Source organism: Apium graveolens, chromosome 11 (genome assembly GCF_009905375.1).
Source record: "Apium graveolens cultivar Ventura chromosome 11, ASM990537v1, whole genome shotgun sequence".
In the NCBI taxonomy this organism is placed as follows: Eukaryota; Viridiplantae; Streptophyta; class Magnoliopsida; order Apiales; family Apiaceae; genus Apium; species Apium graveolens.
The window spans coordinates 169,610,096-169,624,888 of NC_133657.1; positions in this window are offsets into that span (position 1 = coordinate 169,610,096).

Genomic DNA, 14,793 nt, shown 5'->3' on the forward strand with positions numbered 1-14,793 from the left:
TTAAGAAGCTTTGAGAAGTCTTAGGAATGCTTGGATCTTCAAGGAAAACAAGAAAAACTTCAAGTTAAAAACTTGAAAACACTATTCATAGTCTTCTTCTTTGATTAAATGAAGAAGATGGAGAAGGAATTGATGGCTTAAACTCATGATATAGCCCTAACTAAGCATGAAGATGATTAGGGAATTAACTCACCAATTTAGGAAGCTTGGATCTTTGATTTTGAATTTCTTGCTCTTTTGAATAGTAAAAAGCCGAGAGCTTCTTCAAGAACAAGCCTTGGTTCTTTTTGATTTTGATGAAAATGATTTTACTTGGCTTGGTTGCTTTGTTTTTGTGTTTGATTTAGTCAATTACCTTGTTGCCCTTGAATTTGTGTGGTTCTCATTCAACCACACTTCCTTCCTTCCCATGTCATGCTTGTGTCATCCTCATGATGTCATCCTCCCCTCCTTGTCCCCTTCTCATTGGTTGGGTGACATCATCCTCTCTAATCCCTTTGATTAACTTCCTAATTGTTTGCCTAATGACCGCTGATCTGCTATACGATTCGCTTAACTTTCGTTCTCGTTTATCGTTTGAAGGATCATACCCGGGATCTTATTACTTAGGTTCCCTTAACCTTTCTCAATACATTATATTCCTTTTTATGATCCTCTATTATAATCCTTTTTATCCTGTTACCTTATACTCAATTCTCTCCGTATCTATGGGATTTCCGGGAAAATCAAAGTGTTCGGATTTGGATTCTGACGATCTTTACATACACTTATATCCCATATAAAGTACTAATAAAATCTCAGAATATCCATATCAGAACCCCTACATAGTGTGGCATGAAAAGTTTTCTCATTCAGCAAAAACACTATTCATAAGGGTTTCAAAAATTTCCAAAAATTGGGGTTATTACAGTCTCCCCTCCTTAAAAGGATTCCGTCCCGGAATCTAATAGAAAACAAATGGGGATACTTTCTTAGCATTACACTTTCTAACTCTCGAGTAAATTTTCCCATATTGTGGTCCTGCCACCAAACTCTGCCTAGTTTGATAATCCTTCCCCTAAGCACTTGTTCCTTTTCACTCTATAACCCTTCCTGGTTGCTCCATATAGGTTACGTCGGGTTGCATGTCTATGCGCTCATATGCCCCTATTTGTCTGGCATCCGAATTACACTTCCTTAACATTGATACGTGGAACACGTTATGAACTTGCTACAGGTTCGGGGGTAGGGCTAGCTCATATGCTAACTTCCCAAACGTCTTAATATATCCGAGGGTCCAACAAATTGTAGACTTAGCTTTCCTTTCTTTCCGAACCTCATCAATCCTTTCCAAGGGATACCTATAACATTACTAGGTCCCCTATTTCGTAATCTTTATCCTTTCGTGTCAAATCAACATACTTATCATGTCCATCTTGGGCTACTACCAGCCGTCCTCTGATTAGATCTATCATATCCTTGGTCCTTTAGACCACTGCTGGTCCGAGCATCTTGCGCTCTACAACTTCATCCTAACATAAGGGAGATCGATATTGTCTTCCCTCAAGGATCTCATAAGGCGATATCTCAATACTGACATATGATCTATTGTCGTAAGAAAACTCAATCCGTGTTAAGTGATCATTCCAATTTCTTTCAAGTCTATTGCACAGACTCTCATTATAGCTTTTAGCATTAGAGCTTTTGCTTCTCAATACCCATTCTTTTCCAGTTCGTAATCGCTACTACCTTCCGTTCCTAATATTATACTAGTTATACTTTTGCTCGTTAGCGTTCTATAACCTTTTAATAACCACGTCAACCTTAGTATCACGAATGTGTTCCCATTTCGCATACTACCACCACTTTATTACTCCTTTTTCAGTTGTTTCTATTTTCCAAAATTTGATCAATCAAATAAAAGTAAAGGAATTTGTTGAGAGATCACTATGATCATGAACACTTGTTATATCGCATAGTTAGTACAGAAGGTGGCCAGCCTTTAGTACTTGACAAGCAATTAAACAATAGCTGGTATCCTACTCGACTTCTATCACACAGATAGATAGTCATCCGGTAATACCTCCCCTTCTGGAAGGGTTGTTCTTCTCAGCTTATATGAAATGAAGAGAAGAGAAAAGAACGAACTGAAGAGAATTGTATATTCATAAAAAAAATTTTATTGCCATAAAATATCTGGCTTGGAATCTACCTTTGAACTATAGAGGTTTGTCATAGAAGAACAAAACATATATGTATTTATATCAACATCAAGTATTATAGCATCGCATTTCACGTGCCTAAATATTTTCGCTATCCCGTCCATCATTCTATGGACCCATGCTCTTCCTCGAGCTTATACACAATCACCTTTGAAACTCCCTCGACATCGAAAATCGAATCTGGGATCTCATTCTATACATCATCGTTACTAGAATTCTATGCTTGCACCGCAACCTTCCTCGTATAATAATACGACTCTCTAGTGATAAGAAAGAATAATTATTCACTAGGTAAATACTCTACTTAATTAGTCTATCAATGATAACTTATACACTACCACGACCCGATTAGTGGTACGCAATCTCAACACCCATTCCAATACAACTCTCACGGTTGTAATCAGCTCAATACTCGCATAATCATTGCTGCCTTACCATGGTCCACCACTGACCTACTGTAGTCATTCATTTTCCATGAAGTCTTAATAGCTAACCATACGGAGTCCATACATGTCGTATCCAATCCTTCTAAGGAGGTAACATAATCACCATTCATGATTCATGGAGTACACTCCTGATTCTGACATACATACATGACATGAAGCAGATAAAATTTGCAGAAGAGTTTCGCTCAAAGCAACGATAGCAGGTTAATACCATTCTTAATCATATACCTTCAATAGAAGACTTAACTCAAAGGTTTGTTTAGTCCTTTTTGAAATATAGTCCTGGCTTATCTCAAGATAGTATCTTCTGAGATAGATAGCCCGCTCATGGCGATTACATGAATTAAACCTTTGCTAACTACTATTACGGTTGGGTATTGCACAGTCATCAGAAGGAATGACAATCTTCCAACCCAAAATACAACCATCACAGCTTTAACCATCATCACTGTATTCCTTTGGCACAAGCGCCTACAATTATCCTTTTACCTTTAAAGTGTCGGCCACCTCTTTGGCCTTTCCCGATAGTCATAGTTCCTTATAATCAATGTCTTTTAACCACCTTCAACTAAATTTTCTATCTCATTTCCATCACAGCTTATGTGAAGATGTTTTCATTAAAATCTGATGAGAAAGAGAGAAAAAAAAAATCACCATTTTTCCATAAGTTATTGCCTCAGTCTTTAGAGGTTAATCACTGTCGCGACTGACTCTCGATCGTACTTAGAACATCTTTTGTCTTAGGTCCTAATTGCCCTGAACAATTTCGACCTTTACTAGTTCGATCCATACTTTCTCGTGGTTTAACACGTGCCCCACTTGGCACCATTATAATTACGTCATATTTCTTTTATCAACATTTTTATTCTTGAGAATTTTGAATATTACCTTTCTCCTTGTAAAACCTCTAAGGTTATCCTTCAATCATTCCTCCTGTATTCCCTAGATACAGGGCATATCAAAATACCATTCACTATTACTAGAACCATTGTCTATATACTTCTGAAAAATTTCTCCACTGATCCTTAAAGGTTGTTGTTACCTTAACCCTTTCCCAATCATACTGTCAAAACTCATACTGTCCCTATTAAGGGTGACATGCCAACCTTTATGCAGTCCCCTAGGATTCATTTTAAGTTACCAATGTTATATCCTTAATTCCACCTTTAAAAGGTACCTGCATCCTTCCACAAATAAATCAAGTCATATATCCTTGATAGATTATCATATTCATCATTCCCACCTCGATAGTCTATACCTAACTTCATAATAGCATCCTTATTCAAATTGAGGTCAATCCATATGGCCTCCAAAAGATAACAACGGTTATCCGCTTGTCTTGCCTAATTTGGTAACGATAACAAGGATGTTCTGGAAGATATTGGTCGTGTTCAACGTGAACTTCTTCTTAATAATTCCTTATTTACTTTTGTTGTTTATCTCAACAGTCACCTCAATACTGGGATACCTTTCCTACCTGGCGTCTCCCTTTCTGGGTATCAAGCCACCGGTCTTACACTTCACATTCTTGAAGGTCACTTCCTTCATCCAATTTTCCTAATTTCCTACTTCCTTTTCTCCTCAGTCTATCCGCGTCTCATTATTTATCCTTCGAACTATCTCAAGGTTTCCTCGAATCCTCCCAACTTACAGGGGATAAAATATATGTATCTCTTATGCCCTCAACCATAAATTTTAACTTATGGTGAATCACCTTCATCCTGACGAATGTATACTTTTCTATTTCTATTGCTACGAGTCGTTAGGGTTTCCTCATACCCAACTCCCTTATCATACCTCAAACTCTATTGCCGTTATATTCCTTTCCACTTCAATTTCTTTTTATTTTCCTTTCTCCTATCATTATTTCATGAACCAACACAACATAAGCATTGATTTCAAACATCCCGTCATTCTGGATTCGTGTCCTCAGAACGAATCTTGACAACTTTTACAACTTAGATTCATAATTTATCATACTCGTCTGCCTTTGTTCTGACTCTAAAGCTTTTACACTATCTCCTTATCTTTGGGAATTACTTTCCCGAAAACAATTGGCTGAACTTTAATCAGTTTATCATAACCTCTGGCTCCGTGCCTTTCTTGGTCTTTCACCGGCGGGTGGCCTCTCTCTTAGGAGGGTAAGTGACAAAAACAGTCCTTTGTGGTTCGTCAATCATTTAGAATCTCAAATGATTCCTCTATTTCCTTTAGCCAGGCTCTTGCCTCGGCTGGGTCAGCTTGTTCCATGGAAATCTAAGAGCTTAGCGACTTAAAGGTCCTGAAAGAATTTCTCACCGCACTGTCTCCTTAGGGTGGTGGTTGGGGATAATAGTCTAAGTTCTTTTTAGACAGGTCCATGAATTTGCCGTATAGGAGTACCGTCTCGGGTCTCCTTTCCTTACTCGACTTTCTGTTTCCTTAGTATGAAATGTTTCATCCTACTCCCCATAATTGGGGTCATCTTTTAATTTAAAATCCTCATTTTCCACTCCATTAGGTCATGGGTTCCTTCTATCTTGATGGCGACCTCCCTGACTATCACGTTCAGGGTTTGCTCTAAATCTTATTCCTCAAACTATGGCTCTCATCTAAGTTCTCATCCTTACGCTCTTGAACTTTCGGAACCCAAATTCTATAGGAATACCTCATTATTCCCTTATCATCTTTCTCGATATTAATCTTTTATCTAATTGTTGGCTCTCTGCCTTCATTCATAACTTTTTCTGGCACAATATGATCTTTTCCAATAATTCGGGCTGTATTGCAATCTCAAACAGCTTTTCGGTACCGGCTCCGGTTACCTTCACTTCTATTTCCATTTTCTCAAAATCTCTTATAAACTCTCCAAAAGACATTATCATCTTGAGTCTCTCCTTTTTACTAAGGGCATCAGCCACCATATTGGCTTTCCCCGAATGATAAAGAATCTCCCAATCATTATTCTTGATTAGCTCTAACTGCCTCCTCTGGCATATGTTGAGCTCTTTCTACGTGAAAATGTACTAGAGCACTTATGGCTTAGGTAATTCTCGCACTTCTCTCCATACAAGTAGTGCCTCCAATCTTTAGGGTAAAACTATTACCACGAGCCTAAGCTCATGAGCGGGGATATCGAATTTCATATTACCTTAATTGTCTTGACATGTACGCGATTACCTTACCGTGCTGCATAAGCACGCACCCTAAGCCCTTGTGCGAAGCGTCACTACACTTCACAAAATCTCCTTTTCCATCCGGCAACGCCAGCATAGGGGCCATCACCAACCTCTGCTTCAGTTCTTGAAAGCTGTTCTCGCATTTCTCTGTCCATTCGAACTTCTCAGTCTTACAAGTAAGCCGCGTTAAAGGGGCTACTATCTTTATAACTTGAACGAAACTCCGGTAGTGACCGGCCAATCCTACCTCTGGTAGTCGACCAAACCATGGTCATCAATTCATCAGTGGTCCTTTATCCAATCCTGTCAGGATCCTCCATGGGATCCTCCTCAACAACTATCCCTTCTAGGACAACATCCTCAACCGCTACATCCTCAATATCAACATCATCCGGTCCTGCATTAGGACACTCTATCGGATCCACAATCCGATCTCCAATTAGTAATAAAATATCATCGCGATGTTGCTCCTCAACCTCAGGGTTCGGTGTCCCGCTACCATATACGCTAACGAACTACGCTTCTATCACGATATTTATAAGGGTTCCCATAAGGGTTTTAACTGTCAATACTACATTAGGTAGCCCGACTATGAACTTGGCAAAAGTTCTTATTATCTTAGTTATTATCTTAACGTCACATCATCTCTGAGGTTTATAACGCTTAGCTCTGATACCATTTCTGTAACACCCCCAGATCCGGGGTCGGGGATCCGGGTCGTCACGGTCTTTCTTTCCACAATATCACTTCACTTAATTAATAATAAATAACCTTATGCTGTGACCCCACACTAACACACACCACAACCCGTTATAGTCTCAGAGATGAAATTTAAATAAGTACAAGTCTTTGAATCCACAATTTAAAAGTTATTACAACCCAAAATGATTACTTGATAAATTTACAGTTAATTGCCATTATCTGCCACAAGTTATAATTATACATAATTGATTCTCAAAAGTAGATGGTCTGATCTACAATAGATCTACCTCTACAGCTATAGCAGCTACAACATCAACGGGAAGACGCGGGACGCTTCCCACGCGCTTGCGCTGGGTCTGCTGGAGTCTGGCCATCTTTCCTAACTGTTGTTGTGTGATGAAGAAATAAAGCAAGGGTGAGCAGCAAGCCCACCAAAATAATATGTATAATGATTAACAATATATGAGCCTTCTCATAGTACTCATAAAAGTCTTGGTCAAAAGAAATGAACCAAGTTGATATCTTAATGCGATGAAGTCGCAAAATATTCAGTATATATATATACATATATACTTTTCAAAATATGGGAAGTCCTCTTCCATGCATAATACACACAGAGTTCCAGTTTATAACTGTATATATAAAAAATATCGTTGCAAGGTGATCTCATATATCTAACCTTGTCTCAACGTTTTTCCGAAAATCTTTATCATTCATAAGACAATCATTAACTAGATATAAGTTTAAAAGATGAAGTTACAAGATACCCCAAAATACTTATATCTTTCCCAAATACTACTTGAACTACCCCCGTTCAAGTTATAATCAGGTTCAAAGGTTCATCACATAGATGAGACTACAAGACAAGATTTGAATAGATTCAATCTTTGAATATCATTATAAATAATGAAGTTACGAGATACTTCATTAAGTCCCGATATATAAATATATTCATATATATCTCCCATACATTTCCTGAAAACCTCTGTCATGTAAAGTATGAACAGAGTTGCAATATCCAATGAATTTGGAAGGAAAAGAATTTTGGCATAAACCAGATATCTTGCTGATCAGGCAAAGATACCAATAAGTAACCTTTTCTACTAGTAGATGGATGAATCCCCCACCGGTCATCACCCTGGCCACATAAGGACCTTGTGCTGGACCGCCACCCGGCCTCTTATGCATTGATGGACTGCCACCCAGCCACGTACACATTGATAGACCGTACCCCGGCCTGTCGCTTATGCCGACTCAATTAGATGGGCTTACTTCCCGAACATTGGGCAAGTAATCAATTCATTCATCAAAACAGCAACCTTGTTGCGAATATAAAATACACCACAGAGCCGGATCCCTTAGATTTTTTGAGCGAGTATTCAAGTCCCCTTAAAATGGAAGATCTTGAATTTGGAAACAAGTTTTGGGATCCTCTCTACCTTTTAAATTCATTTTGAAGACTCGAAAACATTTTTAAGAATGTTTGGAGTAATGCTGATTTAATAAAATAAATCAGTCCCAATATGAAAGAAATATCTGAATATTATTATTTAAATAATATTCCCATAAAGAATAATTGAGGTAGAAGTTGGAAAACTTATACTTGAATGAATAGCAATTAATCAAAGATATACTTATACGAAAGTAATATCTTTATTTGAATAATCAAAAATAAGTTTGATTATCGACACCTTATTCTTTAATACAATAAAAAATATTATTAGTAATAAGCGGAGTCATAATACCTCGAATGAATATTCAAATCATATTGAAATAATAAAATAAACTGAGTCATAACCCTCGAATGAATATTCAAATCATATTCAAATAATAAAATAAACTGAGTCATAACCCTCGAATGAATATTCAAAATAGTATTCAATTAATAAAATAAAAGTTATCGAATAAACCTTATTCGATTAATAGTTTGGAAAACTATAACCATATATATATATATATATAAATATATATATTATACTCGGGAACATCGACTCCCGGTTTAGAAATATGTTCACCTTTGGGTCCCCTATACTAAGGGTATATGCAAGTTACCGCTATCCTCTAGCATAGGTATTATGCAACTATAAGCATTTGAACCAACAGATATATAAATCAAGAATATGAAACAGGCATGCATATATACCATATCACATGCTACAATATAACGCAAGAATTTGCTAATAACCAATATGCATTTATCGCAAGATCATGCATATACACATATACATCACAACAACAGTTATACGGGTAGAAAACTTGCCTGAGCGACTGGGGGTTACGAATGGCTCGGGACGAGTCTGGTAACCTATAAGCAACAAGTAAGTTGGAATTAAACCAAAGTCACTTGTAAATCTATACTCTAACCAACTCAGACTCTAACGCTCGTTTTGCGCTTACTGATTTGCTTAAGTCACCCGGGTACCCTCGGCTCCACCATTTTTAATAATTTAACCTTTACGAGTTTTAAGGCGATTCCTTCGCGAGTGTCTTACCAACTGCCTAACACACTTACCATAAATGTTTCATACATTAATTAACCCTTTTCGGTCTTTAACCTATGTTTCAAAGTAAGGCGAGGGGAAAAGTTTCGTTCGCGAAACGCCGTTACTTGAAACGGTCGTTTCTCCTAAACCGTGCATCGGAATCGAACGAACTACATATCAAAACGAAGCTCGTCACATGAGCTATCTAAACATGGCAGTGGTCATAATCTAGAAGGGGGTTCTCGGGTCCTAATGTTATGCACAAAAACAGTCTAAAGAAAATCGGACGTTACGACGGCTATGTTTACGCGATTTCCCAATTTTAAACCATTCAAAACCAACCCAATTCAACCTCAAATCCAACATACAACCAACATCCATCCTTATCACATCATAACAACCCCAACCAATTCAATTTTAACATTCATACTTATGCCTAAGCTTAACTTTAACCATTCTTAAGTTCTTTTAATCAAAACAACAACATTTACCATTCCAATTCAATACCATTTCAAATCCCAAACTCTAAATCACAACATCAAGCTACAATATCATCCTACTAATCAAAATCATCTTATAATACATAGGAATCTAGGGTTTGGAGATGGTATACCTTCCTTGAAGTGGTGGGAGGAGCTAGGAAGCCTTAAGAAGCTTTGAGAAGTCTTAGGAATGCTTGGATCTTCAAGGAAAACAAGAAAAACTTCAAGTTAAAAACTTGGAAACACTATTCATAGTCTTCTTCTTTGATTAAATGAAGAAGATGGAGAAGGAATTGATGGCTTAAACTCATGATATAGCCCTAACTAAGCATGAAGATGATTAGGGAATTAACTCACCAATTTAGGAAGCTTGGATCTTTGATTTTGAATTTCTTGCTCTTTTGAATAGTAAAAAGCCGAGAGCTTCTTCAAGAACAAGCCTTGGTTCTTTTTGATTTTGATGAAAATGATTTTACTTGGCTTGGTTGCTTTGTTTTTGTGTTTGATTTAGTCAATTACCTTGTTGCCCTTGAATTTGTGTGGTTCTCATTCAACCACACCTCCTTCCTTCCCATGTCATGCTTGTGTCATCCTCATGATGTCATCCTCCCCTCCTTGTCCCCTTCTCATTGGTTGGGTGACATCATCCTCTCTAATCCCTTTGATTAACTTCCTAATTGTTTGCCTAATGACCGCTGATCTGCTATACGATTCGCTTAACTTTCGTTCTCGTTTATCGTTTGAAGGATCATACCCGGGATCTTATTACTTAGGTTCCCTTAACCTTTCTCAATACATTATATTCCTTTTTATGATCCTCTATTATAATCCTTTTTATCCTGTTACCTTATACTCAATTCTCTCCGTATCTATGGGATTTCCGGGAAAATCAAAGTGTTCGGATTTGGATTCTGACGATCTTTACATACACTTATATCCCATATAAAGTACTAATAAAATCTCAGAATATCCATATCAGAACCCCTACATAGTGTGGCATGAAAAGTTTTCTCATTCAGCAAAAACACTATTCATAAGGGTTTCAAAAATTTCCAAAAATTGGGGTTATTACAGTCTCCCCTCCTTAAAAGGATTCCGTCCCGGAATCTAATAGAAAACAAATGGGGATACTTTCTTAGCATTACACTTTCTAACTCTCGAGTAAATTTTCCCATATTGTGGTCCTGCCACCAAACTCTGCCTAGTTTGATAATCCTTCCCCTAAGCACTTGTTCCTTTTCACTCTATAACCCTTCCTGGTTGCTCCATATAGGTTACGTCGGGTTGCATGTCTATGCGCTCATATGCCCCTATTTGTCTGGCATCCGAATTACACTTCCTTAACATTGATACGTGGAACACGTTATGAACTTGCTACAGGTTCGGGGGTAGGGCTAGCTCATATGCTAACTTCCCAAACGTCTTAATATATCCGAGGGTCCAACAAATTATAGACTTAGCTTTCCTTTCTTTCCGAACCTCATCAATCCTTTCCAAGGGATACCTATAACATTACTAGGTCCCCTATTTCGTACTCTTTATCCTTTCGTGTCAAATCAACATACTTATCATGTCCATCTTGGGCTACTACCAGCCGTCCTCTGATTAGATCTATCATATCCTTGGTCCTTTAGACCACTGCTGGTCCGAGCATCTTGCGCTCTACAACTTCATCCTAACATAAGGGAGATCGATATTGTCTTCCCTCAAGGATCTCATAAGGCGATATCTCAATACTGACATATGATCTATTATCGTAAGAAAACTCAATCCGTGTTAAGTGATCATTCCAATTTCTTTCAAGTCTATTGCACAGACTCTCATTATAGCTTTTAGCATTAGAGCTTTTGCTTCTCAATACCCATTCTTTTCCAGTTCGTAATCGCTACTACCTTATGTTCCTAATATTATACTGGTTATACTTTTGCTCGTTAGCGTTCTATAACCTTTTAATAACCACGTCAACCTTAGTATCACGAATGTGTTCCCATTTCGCATACTACCACCACTTTATTACTCCTTTTTCAGTTGTTTCTATTTTCCAAAATTTGATCAATCAAATAAAAGTAAAGGAATTTGTTGAGAGATCACTATGATCATGAACACTTGTTATATCGCATAGTTAGTACAGAAGGTGGCCAGCCTTTAGTACTTGACAAGCAATTAAACAATAGCTGGTATCCTACTCGACTTCTATCACACAGATAGATAGTCATCCGGTAATACCTCCCCTTCTGGAAGGGTTGTTCTTCTCAGCTTATATGAAATGAAAAGAAGAGAAAAGAACGAACTGAAGAGAATTGTATATTCATAAAAAAAATTTTATTGCCATAAAATATCTGGCTTGGAATCTACCTTTGAACTATAGAGGTTTGTCATAGAAGAACAAAACATATATGTATTTATATCAACATCAAGTATTATAGCATCGCATTTCACGTGCCTAAATATTTTCGCTATCCCGTCCATCATTCTATGGACCCATGCTCTTCCTCGAGCTTATACACAATCACCTTTGAAACTCCCTCGACATCGAAAATCGAATCTGGGATCTCATTCTATACATCATCGTTACTAGAATTCTATGCTTGCACCGCAACCTTCCTCGTATAATAATACGACTCTCTAGTGATAAGAAAGAATAATTATTCACTAGGTAAATACTCTACTTAATTAGTCTATCAATGATAACTTATACACTACCACGACCCGATTAGTGGTACTCAATCTCAACACCCATTCCAATACAACTCTCACGGTTGTAATCAGCTCAATACTCGCATAATCATTGCTGCCTTACCATGGTCCACCACTGACCTACTGTAGTCATTCATTTTCCATGAAGTCTTAATAGCTAACCATACGGAGTCCATACATGTCGTATCCAATCCTTCTAAGGAGGTAACATAATCATCATTCATGATTCATGGAGTACACTCCTGATTCTGACATACATACATGACATGAAGCAGATAAAATTTGCAGAAGAGTTTCGCTCAAAGCAACGATAGCAGGTTAATACCATTCTTAATCATATGCCTTCAATAGAAGACTTAACTCAAAGGTTTGTTTAGTCCTTTTTGAAATATAGTCCTGGCTTATCTCAAGATAGTATCTTCTGAGATAGATAGCCCGCTCATGGCGATTACACGAATTAAACCTTTGCTAACTACTATTACGGTTGGGTATTGCACAGTCATCAGAAGGAATGACAATCTTCCAACCCAAAATACAACCATCACAGCTTTAACCATCATCACTGTATTCCTTTGGCACAAGCGCCTACAATTATCCTTTTACCTTTAAAGTGTCGGCCACCTCTTTGGCCTTTCCCGATAGTCATAGTTCCTTATAATCAATGTCTTTTAACCACCTTCAACTAAATTTTCTATCTCATTTCCATCACAGCTTATGTGAAGATGTTTTCATTAAAATCTGATGAGAAAGAGAGAAAAAAAAAATCACCATTTTTCCATAAGTTATTGCCTCAGTCTTTAGAGGTTAATCACTGTCGCGACTGACTCTCGATCGTACTTAGAACATCTTTTGTCTTAGGTCCTAATTGCCCTGAACAATTTTGACCTTTACTGGTTCGATCCATACTTTCTCGTGGTTTAACACGTGCCCCACTTGGCACCATTATAATTACGTCATATTTCTTTTATCAACATTTTTATTCTTGAGAATTTTGAATATTACCTTTCTCCTTGTAAAACCTCTAAGGTTATCCTTCAATCATTCCTCCTGTATTCCCTAGATACAGGGCATATCAAAATACCATTCACTATTACTAGAACCATTGTCTATATACTTCTGAAAAATTTCTCCACTGATCCTTAAAGGTTGTTGTTACCTTAACCCTTTCTCAATCATACTGTCAAAACTCATACTGTCCCTATTAAGGGTGACATGCCAACCTTTATGCAGTCCCCTAGGATTCATTTTAAGTTACCAATGTTATATCCTTAATTCCACCTTTAAAAGGTACCTGCATCCTTCCACAAATAAATCAAGTCATATATCCTTGATAGATTATCATATTCATCATTCCCACCTCGATAGTCTATACCTAACTTCATAATAGCATCCTTATTCAAATTGAGGTCAATCCATATGGCCTCCAAAAGATAACAACGGTTATCCGCTTGTCTTGCCTAATTTGGTAACGATAATAAGGATGTTCTGGAAGATATTGGTCGTGTTCAACGTGAACTTCTTCTTAATAATTCCTTATTTACTTTTGTTGTTTATCTCAACAGTCACCTCAATACTGGGATACCTTTCCTACCTGGCGTCTCCCTTTCTGGGTATCAAGCCACCGGTCTTACACTTCACATTCTTGAAGGTCACTTCCTTCATCCAATTTTCCTAATTTCCTACTTCCTTTTCTCCTCAGTCTATCCGCGTCTCATTATTTATCCTTCGAACTATCTCAAGGTTTCCTCGAATCCTCCCAACTTACAGGGGATAAAATATATGTATCTCTTATGCCCTCAACCATAAATTTTAACTTATGGTGAATCACCTTCATCCTGACGAATGTATACTTTTCTATTTCTATTGCTACGAGTCGTTAGGGTTTCCTCATACCCAACTCCCTTATCATACCTCAAACTCTATTGCCGTTATATTCCTTTCCACTTCAATTTCTTTTTATTTTCCTTTCTCCTATCATTATTTCATGAACCAACACAACATAAGCATTGATTTCAAACATCCCGTCATTCTGGATTCGTGTCCTCAGAACGAATCTTGACAACTTTTACAACTTAGATTCATAATTTATCATACTCGTCTGCCTTTGTTCTGACTCTAAAGCTTTTACACTATCTCCTTATCTTTGGGAATTACTTTCCCGAAAACAATTGGCTGAACTTTAATCAGTTTATCATAACCTCTGGCTCCGTGCCTTTCTTGGTCTTTCACCAGCGGGTGGCCTCTCTCTTAGGAGGGTAAGTGACAAAAACAGTCCTTTGTGGTTCGTCAATCATTTAGAATCTCAAATGATTCCTCTATTTCCTTTAGCCAGGCTCTTGCCTCGGCTGGGTCAGCTTGTTCCATGGAAATCTAAGAGCTTAGCGACTTAAAGGTCCTGAAAGAATTTCTCACCGCACTGTCTCCTTAGGGTGGTGGTTGGGGATAATAGTCTAAGTTCTTTTTAGACAGGTCCATGAATTTGCCGTATAGGAGTACCGTCTCGGGTCTCCTTTCCTTACTCGACTTTCTGTTTCCTTAGTATGAAATGTTTCATCCTACTCCCCATAATTGGGGTCATCTTTTAATTTAAAATCCTCATTTTCCACTCCATTAGGTCATGGGTT